At 44.2% G+C, this 25,203-nt stretch overlaps 1 protein-coding gene across 21 annotated transcripts in view; it reads left to right on the top strand.

Annotated features, from left to right (window-relative positions):
• MICAL3 (microtubule associated monooxygenase, calponin and LIM domain containing 3) overlaps positions 1 to 25,203 on the top strand; it is a 226,614-nt gene that overhangs the window by 53,971 nt on the left and 147,440 nt on the right. The window lies entirely within an intron of this gene.

Raw genomic sequence — 25,203 nt, 5'->3', positions numbered from 1 at the left:
CAGGCTGATGGCTGCCAGAGAAGAGGGGCTGGAGGGCTGGGGGAAAAGGTGAAGGGATTGTAAAATACAGGTGAGTAGTTACAAAGAAGTCGTCAGAGGGTGTAAAGTGCAGCACAGGAAATATGGTCAATAATATTTTAATAACTGTGTGGTTCTGGACCTAATGGGAGAACATGGCAAAAACTGTACACCTGAAATTGATAAAAAAAATAATATAAAAAAATTAAAAATTATCTAAAAAAAAGGAAATGCAAAAATAAAGTTACTGGTGAATTTTCCTCTTGCGTGGGCTTCGTGAAGTTTGCTCTCCAATGGGACCGTGCTGGGCCTGCTCTGTGCCACTGTGACCCAGCAGAGCTGGCCTGGCCGCACCTGTGCTGAGCTCCACGGGGCAGAGCTTCCAGACTGGAGCCCTCCAGCGCTGCCTGGGAACCCACTGTTGGGCTTCTCCTTGCACTGACCAGCAGTGTCCCTGACACTTGTCTGTCTCTATGCAGACCCCTGGGCAGCCTTGTGGGGGGCCAGCAGGGAGCCCAGTGAGGAGAGCATGGACATGGGGTGCTCTTTGCCAGGAGTGACTGTCTTCAGACTCTGCGAGGTCTGTGCACCTGAAAGCTTTTCTCCCTAGATTTTACATATGACTATGGCCAAAGGTCCAAAAACTCATGTCAGGACACATTCTTTTTCAACCTACCCTTTTTCTTCCAACCCATGATCAAGCCCTGACCATAATGACCATTTCCAAAAAGCTTGACCAAAAAAAGTCATACCACTCTGGAAAGTGGAGGAGGCGAGTGTGTCTGACGGAGGTCCCATTGCTGGGACAGAGGACTGTACTGGACATACCTCTCCCATCCCACAGAGCTGTCCTCGAAGGGCAGGGCTGTGTTTACCTACCCTTCTCAGAGCACCAGGACTCTGTTTTGCTAAGCAAAAGGAAACTGAAGCTGACCTGGCAGCCGCAGTCACTCGTGTCCATCTTCTCTCACCCACTTAATTCTGCCCTTCCCTGCAAACGTGCAATCACTGGGCTGTCTTAGATGTGGTGCAGCTTCACCCCCAAGAGACATAACATGACAGCTGGCTTACATTTTCCTGAACAAAACACAGCCTCTCAGAGATTAGGTACGTGGGTAACTGAGCTCTGTGGAGCATGACTCAGTTTTTTTGTTGAGCAGTTCTCCTTCTGTTTTGTTTGTTTGTTTGTTTTAATTTTTCCATTGATTTTGGTGTGGGAGGAAACATTAACTCGTTGTTCTACTTAGTTGTTTCATTTAGTTGTGCACTCATGCACTCACTGGTTGCTTCTGGTACATGCCCTGACCAGGGGTTGAACCCATAACCCCGGCGTGTTGGAATGACACTATCTACAGAGCCACCTGGCCAGGGCTGTTACTGCTGTTTTGCGATTGGGGATATTCGGGATTTGCCAAATAGGTGGTTGACACATGTAGGGGAGAAGGCCGATTTGAAGGTGGATACACCTCTGACTTCCAGCCAGCTGTGAGCTGCATCCCAGACTCACCACCGCTCCTACCATCCTCTCAGCTGCACCAGCGCATGGGAGTTATGGCAAGGGGAGTAGCTCGCGTCCACCCCGTGATACCGCAGATGTTCTGATGTGATTGATGTGGGGTATGGCCTGAACACGGGTGTATTTTTTTCATGTTTCGTGATGATTCCAATGAACGAATAGCTAATCTCAAGAGTATACTAAGGTGTGGTTTTCCTTTTGCTCCCTTTCTTAGCTCACACATCCCAAAAGTGGCATATAGAAAGCACATGTAGTTTTTTCCCATCATAAAAGTATGTGTTCCATAAACTGAGGATCGCCTGAAGCTTATGCATGTCAAGGACTGGTTTGGGTGGCATTTGAAGCCCAGCTTGCCCTTGCTTTCCCTCTTTGATTTCTACCTTTTCAGGGGAGCCCCTTGTCTTCTGGGAAGAAGCAGCTATGGGGTCTGAGAGCCTTCATGATCCAGGGGCTCTTTGTGATCCCCTCCAAGCCCTGGAAACTTTCTTTCAGAAAAACAAAATGGGGAAGTGCTTGAGTGCTCAAGACCCTCTCCAGTAGCTGCTGTCAAGTACCTGCTGAGAGGAAAGCTCCCTCTCTACTCTTGAGGATAACAGTGTGCGGACAGGACACGTTAGAGCATTTGTTCACTTCTCAATGATGGAGTCTCTGGACAGGAATCTTCTGAGTCCCGTAGGGGAATGGCAGGCCACAGAAAAGCAGTATGGAACAGCTCTGAGCCTCATTTGCCCCCCCAGGAACAGAAATGAAGATTCATGAAAGGTGTAAGGGAATGAAGAAAAGTGTGGGGCATGGTCAGCGTTAAGTGAACATCTGTGATAAAGTGGGTGGAAGAAGTGCTGTACTCGGTTATTGTCTAGTGACCTCAGCACAACTGAACATCATGCACATTTGTAGTGGGCAGGTGGGGGAGGGTGGACTGACCCATCATCCTGCCAGGGGTCTAACATCTTGGAAGTTTTCAGGGATTTTGGCTTGTTTTGTGTAATTTGTCACATCTTAGCTCTGAACATTTTGACACTGGTGTTGCAGGCAGAGCTTACAGCTTTTCCTTTGAGGAATTTTCCCATAGGTCTTAACTGCGTGGGTATTCATCATCAGCTTTAGTTAAAAAATATTTGTGAAGAATTGCTGGATACTTGGAAGGACTTGTGGTGGAAGAGTTAGGGAGCAGTTCTTTGGCTATGTCAAAGCAATGGTGTAAGGGAACAAAGAGGGTGATGGAGAGGATTTAACCATTTAACCTGGTATCAGTAGCATGTGCAACTTGGAATAAGTTATTTTGTCTCTCAGCTCCTGCACTGCTCGTCTGTTGAGGGGACATTAGTATTTGCCTTTGACACTCAGAATGATGTGAGGTAGGCTCCTGTGTGTGAAAGTACATGAAGAAGCAGGAAGTGCCACCTATGCCGTATGGAGGAACTGTGATGTCACCACACTCTTTACGGAGGAAGGAAGGTGACGTTGAGAAGAAAGCTGCAAAAGGTTAAAGACTGAGCAAATGCTGTTCTTTCCTCTGGTCCTTCATACCTCTGCTTTAGGTGACCTTCTCAGAAAAGCTTCCGTGAACACCTTATTGTAGGCTCCACCTGTTATTCTAAGTCACTATAGCCTGTGCATTACCTTCTTGACCCTCATGTTTTATAATTATATGCATGTTTGCTCACTTGTTTATTGCCTATATTCTTCACCAGATAGTGCACACCCCAATGAAGGGCAGGCACTGTGTTCTCTTTCACCAATGCAAATTTGATGCCATCCACGGGCCTGACATACACTACACACTCAGTAAGTCATTTGCTGAGTGACGTACAAAGCGGCAGAGAAGGTATGTTGGTCTTCTGTCTGGAAAACAGCACCCTGGGGAATGTACAGGTACCATCCCGTTCTTTAGTTGGTGCCCAGTGCAGAGGACTGTCAGCGCCTGAAACTACTCTTTCACCACTGGATTGCAGATTCCAAATGCCATAGGCTGGCTTTGTGCCCCGTGTCTTCCTATCCCCACATGGCCCTTTCTGCTCATTTAGAGAACCTGAACTCACTTGCTTTCTGGTATACATTGAATTTGTTGAGTCTGCCTTCAAAAGGAAAATTTACTCTGGACTGTAGAACTTGGTTGCAGGGAATTGAAAGCCTGGCAGGGAGCATGTGTCCTCTGTGCTATTTATAGAACGCACCACCCTGGCTCTGGTCAGTGCCACACCCCTCAAGCTTCCAGATGTCTTCCCAGTCTGATGCCAGGCAGCTGTTTCGGGACGTGAGGCACAGCCTGGCTTCCATTCATGTGTCTACCGGAGGACCTTCAGATCACTGCTCGCTCAGGACACTGAAAAGATGATCTTTGGAGGGTAGTTTTTATTTTTTTACTGTTTTTTTAAAATGGTAGTATAACATATGTTCTTAAAGTATACAAATTTTAAGTGTACAGCTTGAATTTTTATATGTATAAACATCTGTACGTGCCTGACAGGGTTTCCTGCAGCTACTATGAAATTCTAGGAGTAAGGAATATATTGTAGAAATTAGACCTTATACAATTGTGGGAGGAGTTGGGGGAAGTGAAGGTCCAGAGGGGCGTTAGAGGTCAGACAGGAGAACTGACCAGTTTGCCTGAAGCACTGGCATGAAGGCAAGCCAGACGGACAGGGTAATCTGAGAAACCAAGCATGTCCTCTGCCAAAGTGGGCCGACAAAGCGCTCTGTGGGAAGCTGCTGCCTCTGGGTGGCCAGGTTTCTGCTGTTGGACCTGGCTGGCCCTCTTAGTTTGTGAGAAAGACTAGCAGGGGAGCGAGGTGGGCTGGGACCTCCAAGCAGCCGTCTGGACCTCACTCCACAGGATTTCTAAGACCTCCAGACAGCAGTGGCTGCTACTTGAACCCATCTTGCAAACCTCAAGCAAGTTCTTTTTTTGGCCAGTTCTCAATTCTAATTGGGCATTCTGAGAATCATAGTTCTCAGCTTAACTCAGCTGACACAGCACTATCTGTGTAACCACCGTCCGGATCAGGATCCCAGAAGTGCTCTTTTGCCCCTCCCCAGCAGTAACACCAGCCCACGACCCCCACTTCTGCCTGACTCCTGCATGATAGATTTGAGCTGTGTTTGTTCTTTATGTAAGTGGAGTCATGCAGCATGTCTTTTCTGTGTCTGCCTTCTTTTGCTCAGCATCAGTCTGTAAGTTTCATCCACGTTGGAGTAGGTCACTCCTTTTCATTGCTGCACGGTGTGCCATTGTGTGCCTGTAACAGCAGCTTACTTCTCTTTAATTTTTCCTTTTTATTGAATTTATTGGGGTGACACTGGTTAACAAAATTATATAGGTTTCAGTGTAGTTCCACACACATCATCTGTACACTGTATTGTGTGTTTACCACCCCAAGTCAGGTCTCCTTCTATCACCATCCATACCCCCATACCCTCCTCCACCTTCCCATTCTCCCCCTCCCCCTGACAGTCACCACACTGTTGTCCATGTCCTTGAGTTTTTTCTTCTTTTCCTTTTTTGCTCAATCCCTCCATTCCCACCCTCCCACAGCCCCCCTCCAAACTGTCAGCATGCTCTCTATGAATCTTTCTCTATTCGGCTTGTTAGTTCATTTTATTCATTAGATTCCACATACAAGTGACATCATATGGTGCTTGTCTTTCTCTGACTGACTTATTATTATACTTAGCATAATGCTTGCTTGGTCCATCTGTGCTGTCACAAAAGGTAAGATTTCCTTCTTTTTTAGGGCTTAGTATTATTCCATTGTGTAAATGTACCATAGCTTTTTTTATTTCTCATTTTGCTGTCTTTTGGTCATTTAGTTTGTTTCCAGTTTGGGAGTATTATAAATAAAGATGCTCTAAACATTCTTGTCCTTGTCTTTTTTTTTTTAAATAAATTTTTATTAATGGTAATGGGATGACATTAATAAATCAAGGTACATATATTCAAAGAAAACATGTCTAGGTTATTTTGTCATTAAATTATGTTGCATACCCCTCGCCCAAAGTCAGATTGTCCTCCGCCACCCTCTACCTAGTTCTCTGTGCCCCTCCCCCTCCCCCTAATTCTCTCCCTCCCTCCCTCCCATGTCCTCCCTCCCCCCACCCCTGGTAACCACCACACTCTTGTCCATGTCTCTTAGTCTCGTTTTTATGTTCCACCAATGTATGGAATCATGTAGTTCTTGTTTTTTTCTGATTTACTTATTTCACTCCGTATAATATTATCAAGATCCCACCATTTTGCTGTAAATGATCTGATGTCATCATTTCTTATGGCTGAGTAGTATTCCATAGTGTATATGTGCCACATCTTCTTTATCCAGTCTTCTATTGAAGGGCTTTTTGGTTGTTTCCATGTCTTGGCCACTGTGAACAGTGCTGCAATGAACATGGGGCTACATGTGTCTTTACGTATCAATGTTTCTGAGGTTTTGGGGTATATACCCAGTAGAGGGATTGCTGGGTCATAAGGTAGTTCTATTTGCAGTTTTTTGAGGAACCACCATACTTTCCTCCATAATGGTTGTACTACTTTACAGTCCCACCAACAGTGGATGAGAGTTCCCTTTTCTCCGCAGCCTCTCCAACATTTGCTATTACCCGTCTTGTTGATAATAGCTAATCTAACAGGGGTGAGGTGGTATCTCATTGTAGTTTTGATTTGCATTTCTCTAATAACTAATGAAGCTGAGCATCTTTTCATATATCTGTTGGCCATTTGTATCTCTTCCTGGGAGAAGTGTCTGTTCATGTCCTCTTCCCATTTTTTTATTGGATTGTTTGTTTGTTTGTTGTTGAGTTTTATGAGTTCTTTGTAAATTTTGGATATTAGGCCCTTATCTGAGCTGTTGTTTGAAAATATCATTTCCCATTTAGTTGGCTGTCTGTTTATTTTGATATCAGTTTCTCTTGCTGAGCAAAAACTTTTTATTCTGATGTAGTCCCATTCATTTATCTTTGCCTTCACTTCTCTTGCCATTGGAGTCAAGTTCATAAAATGTTCTTTAAAACCTAGGTCCATGATTTTAGTACCTATGTCTTCTTCTATGTACTTTATTGTTTCAGGTCTTATATTTAGATCTTTGATCCATTTTGAATTAATTTTAGTACACGGGGACAGGCTGTAGTCGAGTTTCATTCTTTTGCATGTGGCTTTCCAGTTTTCCCAACACCATTTGTTGAAGAGGCTTTCTTTTCTCCATTGTGTGTTGTTGGCCCCTTTATCAAAGATTATTTGACCATATATATGTGGTTTTATTTCTGGGCTTTCTATTCTGTTCCATTGGTCTGAGTGTCTATTTTTCTGCCAATACCATGCTGTTTTGATTATCGTGGCCCGATAATATAGTTTAAAGTCAGGTATTGTAATGCCCCCAGCTTCATTCTTTTTCCTTAGGATTGTTTTTGGCTATTCGGGGTTTTTTATAGTTCCATATAAATCTGATGATTTTTTGTTCCATTTCTTTAAAAAATCTCATAGGAATTTTGATGGGAATTGCATTAAATTTGTATATTGCTTTGGGTAATATGGCCATTTTGATTATATTTATTCTTCCTATCCAAGAACAAGGAATATTTTTCCATCTCATTGTATCTTTTTCGATTTCCCTTAACAATGCTTTGTAATTTTCATTATAAAGGTCCTTTACATTCTTTGTTATGTTTATTCCTAGGTATTTTATTTTTTTTGTTGCAATCGTAAAGGGGATTATTTTTTTGAGTTCGTTTTCTAATATTTCATTGTTGGCATATAGAAAGGCTATGGACTTTTGTATGTTAATTTTGTATCCTGGGACCTTACTGTATTGGTTTATTGTTTCTAATAATCTTTTTGTGGAGTCCTTCGGGTTTTCGATGTATAGGATCGTATCATCAGCAAAAAGTGATATCTTTACTTCTTCTTTTCCGATATGGATGCCTTTTATTTCTTTGTCTTGTCTGATTGCTCTGGGCCAGAACTTCTAGCACCACGTTGAATAAGAGTGGAGAGAGTGGACAACCCTGTCTTGTTCCTGATTTAAGGTAGAAAGTCCTCAGTTTTATGCCGTTTAATATGATGTTGGCTGATGGTTTATCATATATGGCCTTTATCATGTTGAGATATTTTCCTTCTATACCCATTTTGTTGAGAGTCTTAAACATAAAATTGTGTTGTATTTTATCGTCCTTGTCTTTTGATCAACTTAGGCATTTCATTTCTTTTGGATGTATGTACTCCTAGGAATAAAGTTGCTGAGTTTTATGGTAGATGGATATCGAGCTTCAGGATCTGCTACTGAAGTTTTCCAAAGTGGCTTGTACCAGCTTACAGTCTGAGTGTCTGACAGTTCCATGTCTTTGTCTGCCTATAATTTTGTTATTCTAATGGTTGTGCAGTAATATCTTTTTGTGGTTTTGGTTGACGTTTTCCTGATGATTAATGATATGAGACACCTCACCTGTTCAGATGCTTTTTGGCAATTTGGATGTCTTATTTTGTGAAGTGCCTGGTCAAATATTTAGCCCATTTTTCGTTGGGTGTCTTTTATTTTCTAGTTGGTTTGTACAAATCCTTTACATATTTTGGATATGAGAGTCTTAGTTACAGGCAGCCCTGCGGTTTTAAGAAGGCATGTTCCTTATTAGGCAGAAAACAGACAGGGGTTCGGATAGTTATTTATTACTTCTTCCTCAGGGAATTAATGCAGTGGAGGATTGTAAGTTAGCAAACCAACCAACATGAGAATTTTTAAAAAATAAAATATTGGCCCTGGCTGGGTTGCTCAGTGGATAAAGTGTTGACCTGGTGCCCCATAGGTAACAGGTTTGACCCCCACTTAGTGCACATATGGGAAGCAATCAATGAGTACACAACTGAAACAAACAATGAGTTCATGCTTTTCTCTATATATTTCTTACCCTTCTTCCCTCCTTCCCTTCCTCTCTCTCTCTCAAATCAATGGGAAAATTTTTTAAAATAAAATAAAATATTGGCCTGACCAGGTGGTGATGCAGTGGATAGAGCATCAACCTGGGACACTGAGGATCTATGTTCAAAACCCCAAGGTCACCAGCTTGAGCATGGGGTTGCTGGCTTGAACATGGTATCGTAGACATAACCCCCTAGGCACTGGCTTGAGCCTAAGGTTTCTGGCTTAAGCACAGGGTTGCTGGCTCGGCTGGAGTCCCCTGGTCAAGGCACATATGAGAAAGCAATCGAGACCACACCTAGGGAACACAGAGGACACACCCAGTGGACTCCAGTGGCCAAAACCTTCTTTTACACAGACAAAATGAGAAGGCAGAGAAATGCAACACAAATGAATCAAGAGAAATCTCCAGAAAAGGACCTGAATAAGTCAGATATAAACAAATTACCAGATGCAGAGTTTAAAATAATGATTATTAGGATGCTCAAAGATCTTAGAACAACAATAGATGGTCATTACAAACACCTAAATAAAGAGATAGCAAATAAAAAAGGACATTGAAATAATAAAAAAGAATCAGTCAAAAATGACAAATATAATATCAGACATGAAGAACACAATGGAAGGAATTAAAAGCAGGATGGATTAAGCTGAGAATCGAATCAGCAAGTTACAGGACAAGATAAATGAAGGCACAGAAGCAGAGCAGAAAAAAGAAAAAGATACTCAAAAAGTCTGAGGAAACTCTAAGAGAGCTCTGTGACAACATGAAGAGAAATAACATCTGCATCATAGGGGTTCCTAGAGAAAAAGAGAAACAACAAGGGATAGAGACTTTGTTCAAACATATCATAGCTGAAAACTTCCCTCAATTAAGGCAGGAAAATGTCTCACAAGTTCAAGAAGCACAGAGAACTCCATTAAAGAGAAACCCAAAGAAATCAACACCAAGATACATCATAATTAAAATACCAAAGCTAAGTGATAAAGAGAAAATATTAAAAGCTGCTAGAGAAAAAAAGACTATCACCTACAAAGGAGCCCCCATAAGGATGACTTCCGACTTCTCAACAAAAGCACTTGAGGCCAGAAGGGAATGGCAAGAAATATTCAAGTAATGCAGAACAAGAGCCTACAACCAAGACTACTTTATCCAGCAAGGCTATTGTTTAAAATTGAAGGAGAAATGAAAAGCTTTCCAGACAAAAAAAAAAACAAACAAACTCAAGGATTTCACTGCAACCAAACCAAGGCTGCAAGAAATGCTAAGGGGCCAGTTGTAAACAGATCAAAGGGGGAAAAGAATATAGCAAAAGAGGAATACAATTTTAAAGAATAAAATGACAATAAACAACTACATATCAATAATAACCTTAAATGTAAATGAATTAAATAATTCAATCAAAAGACATAGGGTAGCTGTGTGGATAAGAAAACAGGACTCACACATATGCTGTCTACAAGAGACACACCTTAAAAGATGCAAAAAAAAAAGATGCACATAGACTGAAGATAAAAGGATGGAAAAAATATTTCAAGCAAATGGAAATGAAAAAAAGGCTGGTTAGCAATACTTATATCAGACAAAATGGACTTTAACACAAAGGTAAGAGATAAAGACGGTCATTACATAATGATAAAAGGAGCAATCCAACAGGAAGATATAACCATTATAAATATCTACACACCTAATATAGGAGCACCTAAATATATAAAGCAGACTTTAATGGATTTAAAGGGTGAGATCAACAGCAATACTATAATAGTAGGGGATTTCAATACATCACTAACATCACTAGATAGATCCTCAAGAAAGAAAATTAACAAACAGCAGACTTAAAAGACACACTAGATCAACTCGATTTAATAGATCTTCAGAACCTTTCACCCTAAAGCAGCAGAATATACATTCTTTTCAAGTGCTTATGGTACATTCTCTAGGATAGACCACATGTTAGGGCACAAAATCGGTCTGAACAAATTTAAGAAGATTGAAATCATATCGAGCACCTTCTCTGATCACAGGGGCATGAAACTGGAAATCAACCACAACAGAAAAACTGAAAAATACTCAAACACATGGAAACTAAATAGCATGTTATTAAATAATGAATGGGTTAATGATGAGAGCAAAGAAGAAATAAAAATATTCCTAGAAATGAATAATAATGAGTATACATCAACTCAAAATTTATGGGACACAGCAAAAGCAGTCCTGAGAGGGAAGTCCATAGCATTACAGGCATACCTTAAGAAACTAGAAAAAGCTCAAATAAACAACTTGACCCTGCATCTAAAAGAACTAGAAAAAGAACAGCAAGTAAAGCCCAGAGGTAGTAGAAGGAAGGAAATAATAAAGATCAGAGCGGAAATAAATGACATAGAGGCTAAAGAAACAATACAGAGGATAAATTAAACCAAGAGCTAGTTCTTTGAAAAGGTAAACAAGATCGATGAACCTTTAACCAGACTCACCAAGAAAAAAAGAGAGAGGACTCAAATAAATAAAATTAGAAATGAAAGTGGAGAAATAACAACTGACACAACAGAAATACAAAATATTGTAAGAAAATACTATGAAGAACTGTATGCCAAAAAACTAGATGAAATGGACAAATTTCTTGAAACATATAACCTTTCAAATATCAATCTGGAAGAATCAGAAAACCTAAACAGACCGATTACAACAAATGAGATCGAAACAGTTATCAAAAAACTCCCAACAAAGAAAAGTCCTGGGCCTGATGGCTTCACAAGTGAATTCTACCAAATATTCAAAGAAGAACTAATTCCTATTCTTCTCAAGCTATTTCAAAAAATTCAAGAGGAAGGAAGACTTCCAAGCTCCTTTTATGAGATGAGCATAATTCTGATTCCAAAACCAGGCAAAGACAACACAAAGAAATAAAATTATAGGCCAATATCCCTGGTGAATTTAGATGCTAAAATCCTCAACAAAATATTAGCAAATCGGATCTAGCAATATATGAAAAAAATCATACACCATGATCAAGTGGGATTTATTCTTGGGAGGCAAGGCTGGTACAATATTCACAAATCAATCAATGTGATTCATCACATAAACAAAAAGAAGGAGAAAAACCACATGATTATTTCAATAGATGCAGAAAAAGCATTTGATAAAATCCAGCACCCATTCATGATCAAAACTCTCAACAAAGTGGGAATACAGGGAACATACCTCAACATGATAAAGGCCATCTATGACAAACCCACAGCCAGCATCATACTCAATGGACAAAAATTAAAAGCAATCCTCTTAAGCTCAGGAACAAGGCAGGTATGCCCCCTTTCACCACTCTTTATTCAACATAGTTCTGGAAGTCCTAGCCACAGCAATCAGACAAGAAAAAGAAATAAAAGGCATCCGAATTGGAAAAGAAGAAGTAAAACTATCATTATTTGCAGATGATATGATACTGTATATAAATAACCCCAAAGTCTCAGTCAGAAAACTACTGGACCTGATAAATGAATTTAGCAAGGTAGCAGGATAAAAAATTAATACTCAGAAATCAGAGGCATTTTTATACACTAACAATGAACTGTCAGAAAGAGAAATTAAGGAAGCAATCCTCTTCACCATTGCAACCAAAAAAATAAAGTACCTAGGAAATAAATTTAACCAGGGAGATTAAAGACTTGTACTCAGAAAATTATAAAACATTGATAAAAAAAATCAGGGAAGATACAAACAAGTAGAAGCATATACCGTGCTCATGGTTAGGAAGAATAAACATCATTAAAATGTCTATATTACCCAAAGCAATTTATAAATTCAATGCAATTTCAATTAAAATACCAATGACTTACTTCAAAGATATAGAACATATATTCCAAAAATTTATATGGAACCAAAAGAGAACACGAATAGCCTCAGCAATCTTGAAAAAGAAGAATGAAGAAGGAGGTATCACACTTCTGGATATCAAGTTATACTACAAGGCCATTATACTCAAAACAGCCTAGTACTGGCATAAGAACAGCCATATAGATCAATGGAACAGAACAGAGAACCCAGAAATAAATTCACACCTTTATGGACAACTGATATTTGACAAAGTAGGTAAGAGCTTACAATGGAGTAAAAACAGCCTCTTCAACAAGTGGTGTTGGGAAAATAGGACAGCTACCTGCAAAACAAAAAAGAAACTAGACCATCAACTTACACCATGCACAAAAATAAACTCAAAATGGGTAAAAGACTTAAATGTAAGCCGTAAAACCATTAGCATCTTAGAAGAAAACATAGACAGTAAGTTCTCTGACATCTATCGCAGCAATATATTTGCCGATTTATCTCCACGGGCAAGTGAAATAAAAGACAGGATAAACAAATGGGACTGTATCAAACTAAAATCTTTTGCGCAGCTATAGACAATAAGAACAGAATAAAAAGACAAACTACTCAATGGGAGAACATATTTGACAATACGTCTGATAAGGGGTTAATAACCAAAATTTATAAAGAACTTGTAAAACTTAATACCAGAAAGACAGACAATCTTATCAAAAATGGGCAAAAGAAATGAATAGACATTTCTCCAAAGAGGACATACAGATGGCCAATAGGCATATGAAAAAATGCTCAACATCACTAATCATTAGAGAAATGCAAAATAAAACCACAATGAGATATCACCTCACACCAGTCAGAATGGCGCTCATCAACAAAACAATACAGAATAAGTGCTGGCAAAGATGTGGAGAAAAGGGAACCCTCCTAGACTGCTGGTGGGAATGCAGACTGGTGTAGCCACTGTGGAAAACAGTATGGAGATTCCTCAAAAAATTAAAAATCGAACTGCCTTTTGACCCAGCTATCCCACTTTTAGAAATATACCCCAAGAACACCATTATCACTGTTTCAAAAGAAGAAATGCACACCATGTTTATGGCAGCAGTGTTCACAATAGAGAAGATCTGGAAACAGCCCACTGTCCATCAGTGACGAGTGGATTAAATAGCTTTGGTACATATATACTATGGAATACTACTCAGCCATAAGAAATGATGACATCGGATCATTTTACAACAACATGGATGGATCTTGATAACATTATACTGAGCGAAATAAGTAAATTAGAAAAAACTAAGAACTATATGATTCCATACATAGGTGGGACATAAAAATGAAACAGACATGGACAAGAGTGTGGGTGTTACGGGGTGGGGCGGGGGAGAGGGGAGGGGTTGGGGGAGGGTAGGGGCACAAAGAAAACCAGTTAGAAGGTGATGGAAGACAATTGGACTTTGGGTGATGGGAATGCAGACAGAGAAACAAAAAGGAGAGAAAGCAATAAATGAACAACTAAGATGCCACAGCTATGTGTTGATGCTTCTCATCTTTCTCCCTTCCTGTCTGTCATCTGTCTCGCTCTAAAATATATATATATAATAAAAAATATATAAAATATGTATATAAAATGAAATATTGGACCTATAAGTAATTTTCTATTATATTTTAAAGATACAATTTATCTTGAGCACTGAAAGTATTTACACATAAACCAAAAGTTTAATTCATTCATAAAGACTTGAATATTGGTTGTAGGTCTGTCACTGCTAAATGCTGGGGATAGAAACCTAGGAGACTTGCTATCTGGTGGAGGTGTGGGGAGCTGAGGAAAGCTGTGTACCTGGGAAGAAAGGGAAAGCAACATTGTTTCAAGAAGGGCTCAGGGAAAATGTGCAATTTCATTTCTTTTGTTTTACCAGTGATTTGGAGAATTATTTAGGTTGGAGATAAACGACCCATTGCTTTACATTGTGCTTTTGAAATCATGCAGCTGTTGTGAGGAAGGGACAGTTTGTTTTGAGACTTAACTGACATGCACTTGACTCCTTGGCTCTAGCACTCAGTCTCGTAGTAAAAAGAGATTTGTGCAGGAGTGCAACTGAGATTTTGTAGAGGAGGCGCCAGGACATGCAAACCAATTAAGGCAGTAGTCCCCAACCTTTTTTGGGTCATGGACCGGTTTAATGTCAGAAAATATTTTCACGGACCGGCCTTTAGGGTGGGATGGATAAATGCACAAAATAAAATTATGCGACCGGCATCAAAACTGTGGCATTTTTAAATATAATTGTCAAACTTACGAGACAAGCGTCAAGAGTGAGTCTTAGACGAATGTAACAGAGGGAATCTGGTCATTTTTTAAAAATAAAATGTCGTTCAGACTTAAATATAAATAAAACAAATAATGTAAGTTATTTATTCTTTCTCTGTGGACCAGTACCAAATGGTCCACAGACCGGTACTGGTCCGCGGCCTGGGGGTTGGGGACCACTGAATTAAGGGCTTCTTTATGTTAGTTTGGGAAATTCTATTCTCAGCATTGGCTGCTTAAAAAAAAGGATACATTTCTAGGTCCCTGAGCCAGCCACAGCCACACGCTTCTCATGCAGAGGCAGGATGGCCGTGACCTTGCTGAGACCTGCTCTGAGTCCTGTTGCCAAACTGGCAGCAATAGCAAATGCTATTTCGTCGTATCTCTCAGCCTCTTAAACCTGACTAACCATACTCATCCTCAGGTGTGGGAGTTACTGAAAACTCCCTCTAGAGTGACGGAAATGGTCTAAAACTAGGTTGTGATGATGGTTGCATAGCTTGGGACATTTACTAAAAATTATTGACTTGTCCTCATAGAACAGGTGGGTCTTACTGTATGAAAATTATGTATCCCCCCCCCCCCCCTTCAGCCCTCAGCCCTGAATGAGCCCTGCACCACCTCTCCTGCCCTGTGCAACTCTCTGGGGCGGCCAGGAGTCCTGCTTGAAGTCCTGGCAGTTCTGGGTCGTGCACTGCAGGGTTCTGGTGTCGGGAATTTGGCACAGCCTGTGGCTCTCACCAGCCCTCTCCACTTGCTCCACCCAGGGTGCCTGTGCCTCACCGTGCTGGTGTGTCCACCATGAATAAGCCAAGCCCATTTATAGTTCAAGGCTATTCAGGGGTCCCCAAACTTTTTACACAGGGGTCCAGTTCACTGTCCCTCAGACCGTTGGAGGGCCGCCACATACAGTGCTCCTCTCACTGACCACCAATGAAAGAGTGCCCCTTCCGGAAATGCGGAAGTGCGTTGGGGGGCCGGGTAAATGGCCTCAGGGGGCCGTAGTTTGGGGAGGTCTGCTATAGAGTGAGAAGCTCAGGTTCTCCAGGGGCCAGTTTCCAGTTTATCCTTTATTCAGCCCTCCCCATGACCTTTCCCCCCTGTTGGTTGGCTGTTTTATTGCTCTGTTAACACCAGGGTTTCAGGTTAAAGAGGAAATTGCCAGGAAACTAAATCTCACAGCATGGCCATTTCTCAACAGTCCCATTTGAAGGTTCAGGGGGAAAGGAGGTGAATTAATGACTTCAGCTGTCTGTGTATTTGCCCTCTGTCTTTTTTCCCCCAAAATTATCTAGATGATTGTAAAGGAGGTAATTTTTTTTTCTACCTTCATCCCAAGAGCCAGTCTATCTGGTTGGACTATGAAACAAATTTGGGTCACTATCCGGTTATTACTTACTTTCTCTTCAGAAGTCATAAGCTTGATGATGGTAAAGATCTTATCCACCTTTACTACTTTATGTAAGTGTATGTCATATACCAGGTTTTTTTAAAAAATAAACAAACAAACAAATTCCTTTTACTAAAGGCATTAAGGCTTTAAATGAACAGTGGGTTAGAGTGCCCCAGTAGGAAGTGGGCAGTCTCTGAGCCCAGAGAGGCACCTGTTGCGATATAATCCTAGCATGATGTTTATTGAATTCCTGCTGCCCTCACACTATAGTTTGAGGTACTCTGGGCCTTCTGGTCAGATATCTCCTTAAATACAAACTAAGGCCCTTTAGTGAAGTGTTTATGTCTAGTATCTGAATCGATTATGTAATTACATTCACTTTTCCCTGTCCTGAAATGAGTGATATTTCTAAAAGTGGCTGTTGGGTAAACAGCTGTGTTAGGCTTGCTTGCACTTTGCATGATTAGTGTGTGAGCCTGTGGCAGAGCCTTGTGTGCATGTCGCCTACATAGCGCTCTGGGTACTTTCAGGGCAGTTTTGGCGGATTGCTTGCCTGCAATGCGAGGGACTGCTTTCCTGTTCGTTCTCCTGTTGCTGTAAGAAGTGGTTTTCCCTTGCTTGTTTGCTTGTCCACTGTTGTGAGAATCTAATAAATGGGAATGGCCCAGTGCTTTCTGGCTCCGCAGTTCCTGTACCATCTGCCCAAATCCAGTGTGAACCTGCCTGGCCTCAGCCACTGGCATTACATCTGGCATAGTGGGCAGAATTCAGCTCAGATTGGTATGGAGCCACCGACACCCTTGAGGGTGGGATAGAGGAGTGGTCCTTATTCTCCAGCATATGGTTCTCTGTGGCTCCCCTGTTGGGAGCCACGGGCTAGTTGTCTCTTACAGCCCTGTGAGCAGAAACCGAAAGCTCTGTATGAGAGGCCGAACACTGGCTGCAGCAGGAGCTAGAGAAGGAATTGCAGGTTCAAGAGCTTCAGTTTCAACTTCAAGCCGAGAGCTGGCAACTGCAAGGGCCAGATTAATGCCGGCGGAGAGGCTCTGAGTTGGTAGTAAGTAGCAAGAATTTCCAACTCCTCTGAAACTGTCGTCGGCAGACTCAAAGCCAGCAGCCAGGAGTCCCTTGGGGGCAGGCAGAACCCTCTCCACAGGTAGTGGAGCACTCTGTGGTCTGACCCTACACCAGGCAGAACTGATGGAGATAGGGATGCAATTCAGGCAGAAACCCACTAAGTCCCTGTCAGCCTGGTTACTGTGGTTGTGCGACATAGGGGTGGATGGCATCATGCTTTCTAGAACTGAGACGGAGGGATTGGCCACCATTACCACACACTCCTCCCTGAGGCAGCATCTTCAGAACTGCCATGACGGACCCAGGAAACCATACCCTATTAGAATGGATGATGGCTGGACTTTGTAATGCCTGGCAGAATGCTGGAAACTTGCCAGGGGCACTGCGTCAGTGACAGTCATATACTGAGCTGCAGCAGGTCCTCCAGTAACTGGGTATGAAGAATACTGCTTTCAACCTGAGGTTCCGTGGGCCAGGTAAGGAAGTATTTACCGCAGTGATGAGGGACTTTATTCTCTGTAATGCCCCTTCTGTACTTTTGGGGTCACTAGTGGCTATCTTGAGCCCCATGTGGGCATCCCACCAATGCTGTTACATGGATAGGGGTGGATTTGGGGGAGGTAGAAGCAGTGTAGCACCGTAAGGGTATGCGGGCTACTGCCCATGCTGCCCACCAACTAACCAGAGAAATGGTTACCCGAACACAGGTGTGGGTAGACTTAATTGCTGCTGGGGCAGATAAGGAGAAGTTAGATGGCAGGTCTAATAGAGCTTTGGCAGCAGTGTAAGCTGGAACAGAGGTTCCAACTGCTGGAAAAGCGGGGGAAGTGGGCAACCCCAGCAGCTGCCAAGAAAATGGCTGGTGTTCACACCTTACGGCTACAAGATTGCAGCACCTAAGAGAACTGTCAAGGTGGCGCAGGCCTTGAATGTGTGTGGCCCTGCCAGGCCCTCTGAGCTTGCTAAGAGGTTTGGATGAGGCTTGTGGCAATAGACAGAGCACTTCTGGAAAGGCGCTGAGGTCTGTTATCAAAGAGCTGTATGCCTAGTTGCCTGTAATGGACTTTCACCTTGAGTGATTTGTACAGACAGCTGGGCTGTCTATCGTGGACTGATCATTGAATGGTCTAATGCAGTGGTCCCCAACCTTTTTTGGGCCATGGACCGGTTTAATGTCAGAAAATATTTTCACGGACCGGCCTTTATGGTGGGACGGATAAATGTATCACGTGACCGAGACAAGCGTCAAGAGTGAGTCTTAGACGGATGTAACAGAGAGAATCTGGTCATTTTTTAAAAATAAAACATTGTTCAGACTTAAATGTAAATAAAATGACAATAATGTAAGTTATTTATTCTTTCTCTGCAGACCGGTACCAAATGGCCCACGGGGACTGGTACCGGTCCGCGGCCCGGGAGTTGGGGACCACTGGTCTAATGGACTGTTGAAACGGGGACTGCAACAAGAGGGGGTTACCAGCTTTCCTGCTGGATGGACACACCGCTTGTGGACGGTAGTAAGAGACCCTGATGGGGTGGAGTGGGCCCGGTGTTACAGTGGCTATATTTAGCCTGTACCCAAAGGTGAACCTGAGAGGGTGAGATACAGCCAGGTCAGTTTGGTCGTGCTTGACATTGAGTGGTCCTGAGTTGTGGCTGCAGGCACAGAAGTCCTTCATTTTGCAAAGGGGCAGGTGATATCCTTTGGTCACCTTCTTCATAAGGATGGCTTCCCTGGACAGCCTTGCCTAAGCCACTGCTGGTAAGAGCATCAAGTAGTGAGTACACAGTGCTTCCCCAAGGAGCACTGGGCTCAGCACGCTCAGACTGCAGCCTGCAGAGCAAGCCAGAGCACTTGCTTCTGTGCACACAGCCAGCGGGTCAGCCAACAGCAGTCCTATACCAGTGACCTACTAGGCCAGGGCTTGGCCATCAGGTGTTGGCACTGTCAGGTGAGGGTGGATGTGGAAGGGCCTTCTGGCCCCTTGGGGGCTGTACCACCTAATGTCATTGGTGCTGAATTGAGCCAGGATTGATGAGTCTTCTAAAGAAAACTGTTGGCTTTGAGCCCAGAGCAGCTGGAATTTTGGGGTCCAAAGGTCTCATGGCAGTTAAGTTTTGGTACTTGGTCTTGGGAGAAAATGTACCTCAGCACCCCTTGGATGGGGGTGAGGTCATCCCTAGGGCAAGAGGGTGGTGGAAGCAGAACTGAGGGCTGTACACTTTCAAGAGACTGCCAGGGTCAAGCTTGGGGAATTTGCAGTATTCCTTTTGCACAAGGAAGAAAAGCTTGTTGTTACTCCCTTACTTTGAATGTTTCATTTCTAACCAAGTGGACTCTTTCCAGTGGGAGGGTTTAGCCGCAGGTAGTCCCATGTCTGAGCCCACAGGAATCAGCGTGCAGTGAGGATGAGCCTGGAAGGGCACTGGATCCAGAGAAAACCGGTTTCCTGGAGACTGTACCTACAACCCTGACCCTTGTAAGCTAATTTGGGAGGGAAAGTACAGGGATGGGCAAGAATGGGTTAATAATAATAATAAATAATGAAATAAGTAATGAAAGAATACACTTTTTGTATTGCACACTCATAGCTGTAAACCTACCGATATTCTGTAGAGCTGGTTTGAGATTGACCCTCTTGACTTCCTTCTGCTGTGGAGACAGCAGCTGAGACTTTCTCCATGAAAGTCATTGAATATCATCAGGGCGTTGGAGCCCGTTAGCCCCCACTCCCTTCTGTGGCCAGGAGCCAAGGCAGAGCTCCGCTTGCTTGGTGCATGGGGCAGAGGCGGAGTGGGCCCGTAGACCGTGTTGGAAAATGAAGATCTTCTTTCTCTGTTAGTAGCCAGCCTCCTGAAACAGCACTTACTAGTCCTATTTGCAGCCAGTGTGCCCTGAAGAGTGACCATGCTTGTCCTTGGCTTTATCTCCTCCTTCTTCCCCAGTTCTGTCTCCAGGAACCTCATGGGACATCTGGTGAGCCTTTTTCTTTTAGACCATCTGAGACTTGGGCCCTTCAAAATCACACCACTAGTAACTTGGGACCTCTGGTATCTGAAGAAGGTAGCTATCATTCTGGAATGGGAGTTGAAAACTAGAGTCTTTGTCATCATTAGGGCCTGTCCAGAGATGCGGTAGGCCACTTTCTGTTCCTCTCACACCCGCTAAGTCAGTAACAAATTAATAATGAACTAATCAGCACACAGACACCTTCTCTCCTTTCCTACACTTCTGTGATGTTAGACATTGTGGCTCAAACACGCTTCTTAGTGGTCTTTTCCTTTCTCCCTGGCACCTGCTTTTCCACAGGGTGTGCACTGACTGTAGTTATAAACATGGGTCACTCGTCCGCTGTCCAGCACCACACAAGCTGGGGCCAGGCAGTCAGGCCATCAGTGCAGAGCAGGTGGGGCGTGTTGGAAATGGAGCAAGGTGTCTCGCTACTTCGCCCCGATCGCAAAGAAGTGATGTCATCTCTGTTCCAGGTTCATCTCTTGCATTTGTTTGAGTGTCCTGGGCAATCCTTATAAAGCTGTAGCTGCAGGTTCTGCCCCTAGGCGAGGGGATAACTAGAGGCTATTAAAGCGCCTATGGGACCACAGCTGCTGAACGGCCATTGCTACTCCTCTGGACAGCTGCAGCTCTGACCCTGTGCTTTGCAAGGGCCCTAGAGGTTACCCTGCTCAGCTGCCAGCCAACCACTTTCTGATTCTGCATGACTTAGATGGCTTGGTAGCCCTGTAATGGATAAAACCTTGTAGAGAACAAACTGTGCTAGAACCAGGTCCATGGTGCTGAGGACAGTAGATTGGAGCCTGCTTCTCTGGAGAGGGCTCTAGGCTGTAATCCCCAGAACCTCCATGAACCTTCCTCCCCATCAGGGTCCCTGCATCACCTGGATCATAGCTGTGCTCTCAGGTCAGCAGGGCAAGGTGGTGTCAGTCTCTTTGTCTTCTTATAACTCAGCTCTGTACTCTTGTAGTGGTGGGTTGAGGTTCCCTCCTGACCTCCTGCAGAGACCAGAGTAGCATTAGGTGATTTAGAACTGCCTTGCGAGTGCCTCCTCTGAGCTGTGGCTGTGGCTGTGGCTGGAGTGCTGGAACCTGTGAAGAACCTAGGTTGGGCCCTGGCCGGTTGGCTCAGCGGTAGAGCGTCGGCCTGGCGTGCGGGGGACCCGGGTTCGATTCCCGGCCAGGGCACATAGGAGAAGCGCCCATTTGCTTCTCCACACCCCCCCCCTCCTTCCTCTCTGTCTCTCTCTTCCCCTCCCGCAGCCAAGGCTCCATTGGAGCAAAGATGGCCCGGGCGCTGGGGATGGCTCCTTGGCCTCTGTCCAGGCACTAGAGTGGCTCTGGTCCTGGCAGAGCGACGCTCCGGAGGGGCAGAGCATCGCCCCCTGGTGGGCAGAGCGTAGCCCCTGGTGGGCGTGCCTGGTGGATCCCAGTCGGGCGCATGCGGGAGTCTGTCTGACTGTCTCTCCCCGTTTCCAGCTTCAGAAAAATACAAAAAAAAAAAAAAAAAGAACCTAGGTTGGTGAGTGCTGAGTTAGCATGTCTTGGTTGCTCAGCCTTTTAGCAGCCAGTAGGCAGAATTCCTGTGAAACAAGTCAAGACTGCCCTTGACTTTCATTTACGAAAGGATCCATTTCAAAGAAGCAGATGCAGAGATAAATCATGAGAAGAAAAGGAATCCTGTGTTATGTGTCCTGCTAAATTTACTTGAAACTGCGTATCCATCGTTAACTGGGCAGCTATCTTCCTAGCAGTGGGTCTGTCTATTGACAACAGGGTCTGGCTCTCAGGCAGGGAGGGACCGGAGCAGACATTCTGGCCGCCTTCGTTTCTCATGCTACGTTCCCGGGTGGTAGCAAGACATGGCTGTGCTGCTGCTCTCACTGTGTTACGTTTCAGCTTCTCTAAGTGGCAGCTTCCCGATGGGCTTACCCCCCCTCCCTGTGTGGACTCCCCCTCCTAGGCTGTGGTGGAGATTGAGATAAGAAATGGATCTGACAGCTAGTCACTTGTTGGGTCTTAGTTCTTTTTCCGGCTGTTGTTTTAAGTTCTTATATCTTTCCTGTTTTAACATCTAAGTTTGGCAGGAACTTGCTGACGTAGATCTTGTTCTTTGAGCCTCTCCCACCATCACCACACCTTCCAGACAGATGGACTGGACCGGGCAGAGGGAAGAGGGGAACAAAGGAGATTCTGAAACATTTTTCTTTCTTTCAAAACACAACTGCCTGTGCTCTCTCATTCTGTTATATGAGTAGCCATTTATTTAGCCTGAGTGTACCTTTTGTTGCCAGGCTGATAAACCACCAGACGGTAATGACAGTGCTGCATTTGTCAGGACTTGCTCTGTGCCTGGCACGGCTGCAGTTCACGCTCATTGCCTCAGCTCCTGTGAGTCCCGTCACAGACGGCGTTCAGCCTCGCAGCGCTCTTCTCCACTCCTGGCTTCCCTGGGCTATTTGGGCATCATCGCGAGCTGTTATGCTTGCTGTACACTTGGTTCTGATGTGGACTTTTTGTTTGGGTGATGACCACAAGACCACAAGGCTTGCTGTACACTTGGTTCTGATGTGGACTTTTTGTTTGGGTGATGTGGACTTTTTGTTTGGGTGATGAGGGAAGGGTCAGCTGCTTCTGATCCACTACATTTCTCCATTGTTTCGGTGGCTTTTCCTGAAGAAACAAATTGTTAACGAAGAGAGTAAAGATAACATAGGAAGGACTATGCCAGTGTCTTTGAGAACTGGAGACTGGGAAGAGGACACAGGCCAATCTGGTCCTACCTGTTCTCAGACCCCTCCAGAGAGGGCCCTTCTACAGCGAAGAGCAAGGCTGTGGGAGCATTCCTAACAAAAGTACTGTATTCTTGCTAGTTGCTCTCACTAGGGTATCATGCGCTGCCCAGGTTGACCATATCATTGTTAAAAACCGCTTTTTGGTAACATGTTCGGAACCTCCTGTTACACCTCTTCCATTGTCCTCTACTTCCCAACCACTGAGGCTGAAGCTCATGTGTCCCCAGGACTGGTCCCTGCCTCGTTGGGCTGCTGGGTTCCCATGAAGAATCCCATGAAGGGTCTGCTCCCCTAACGGCCCACAGAGACAGTACATGTCCACTGTGAGTCAGGTTGTAGCTCCAAAGACCTGGTCTCCCAGGCAGTCCTCAGCCCTTGAGGGGGGTCAGTGACGGAAGGGCTGCTCCCCAGAGTGGGAAGGGGTGTGCAGGTGGGGTGAGGCTCTTCTCCAATTTCCTGGCATCCTGCTAGATGTCCGTTGGTGCTTAATGGGATGGAAAGTAAGGAAAGACCTGAGGATGGAATCCTTCAGAACCGAGAACAAGACACAGAGGAAAGACTGCTTTCCTCACTGCTCTGAGCTTGCTCCTAGGTACCCAGAGCACCTACTCAAGGCTGGGGGGCCGATGAGCGCGTCGCTACAGGAGCTGGGACGGGGACAACGTCTTATTCTTATGTGGTCTGATTCAGTCAGCTCATCAGCCCTGAGCTGAGGTCCTCTGTGTCCCCCGTCCACAGATGATAGTGGCCTGAACAGCCCCAGATACTGAGGCAAACCACAAAGGAAACTGTAATCTTTAGGCATTTTCCATCTAAGTTTCATCCTAACAGCATTCCAAAATATACTTCTATGTGCCGACTTCTCAGATCTGATCAGACAATCAGACCTGACTGAGGGCTGGGAAAGGGCATGTTACAGATTTCTTGTAAGATTCAGAGATTTTGCACATCACCTGGTATATTGATGATGCAGTGGCTAGGGAGAAGTAACTGATTTCAACTCTAGTTTCTCACTCTTGAGGTGTAATTCTCTTTTTGTTTCTCTTTTTACATTTTTAAAGGTAATTCTCCCCCATCCCTCAATAACCACCCACCTATTCTAAGTGCTAGAGATTGAGTGTTCCCGTAACCAGCGTGAGTCAGTGACAACTGACTTTGACCTTGTTGTAAATAGAAACATGAGCTCTGCTCTGGCATGCACTTACCAGGCGGCTCCTCCAGCACAGTCCCCGCGGCCATGGGAGCCAGACTGAGTCAGCAGGCCATTCCGTGGGACAGACAGACGTGCAGGATGTTGTCAGCTGGCAGACATCACCCTGATGCCCTGGAAATCTGGCTTTTACTTCCTCTTCCCCCTCAGGCTCCTCACTTCCTGCACCCCTTCCTTCCACACCTTGGCATTTAGATCCCCAGGATTTCCGGCACCTTCCGGCCAGGTTTCCTGACCTCCAGATTCCCAGGATTATGAATGCTGGTTTTCCCAGGATACTGGGTTGTAGCGTGCATGAAGCTGGTCCAGGAGGGGCCTGTGCTGGGTTTGACTCTGGGTGTAACCTTCAGGAATGAGGGTAGTGGGGGCAACGGCAGAAACGGCCCTTCTGCAGTCCTCCCCAGCAGCTCTCAGAGTGAATCAGAGTGCTGATGAGTCCCCATGATAAACAGGACACCTGAGCCCACAGAGCTGCAGAGTAGCACCGGAGCATCCCGGACTGTCCTCCCCGCCCTCGTTTGGCTTGCAAAGCAGGAAAAATGAGGCAGCCTAAGGGAATTGCTCTTGTGTATTCTTACCTTTGGTGCCAGTCACATTGTTCCAGGAACCAGCTTAACTCTATTTATCTGTTGTCATTAGTGATCTGCAGGTCAAAATCCCTTCAGCTGGGCACTTACTACTGGCCTGCGACTTGGAAGCAGTCCCTGTGTGCAGCTGTCCAGGAGCCGTAGCTGAAACCTATGAATGTGAAAGTGTTTCACAGTTATTAATGTAGGTGCTCATCTGTGCTGGGATGTGATTTGGCTTCTCTGTGGTTAGCTGCTTTGTGGAAGTAAACAGTTATTTCAAGCAAAATGGGCTGTAAGCAACCAAGCACTTTTAGCCTACATAGTAGAATTCTTCTGGAAACAAAAGCTCAGGACTCTTTCAGGGAAGTATAAGCTAAAGGCAGGTATTAGACAGGGGAAAGCTTGATACATGTTGCAGGGCCTGTAAAGTGAAGCAAGAAAACTAGTACTGAGTTCCCCAGTCTAGCCAGGAGTGAAAGGTGGCAGCGATTCAGGAACAAAGAAAAGTCATTTCCTTCTTCGACATGAGGCAGGGAGACTGGACCCAAACGTCTTAAAACTTTCTAAGTGTGTGAGTGGT

This window comes from Saccopteryx bilineata, chromosome 6 (assembly GCF_036850765.1).
Source record: "Saccopteryx bilineata isolate mSacBil1 chromosome 6, mSacBil1_pri_phased_curated, whole genome shotgun sequence".
Taxonomy (NCBI): domain Eukaryota; kingdom Metazoa; phylum Chordata; class Mammalia; order Chiroptera; family Emballonuridae; genus Saccopteryx; species Saccopteryx bilineata.
The sequence above is the reverse complement of the archived record's forward strand: the minus strand, read 5'-3'. Positions and strand labels throughout refer to the sequence as shown.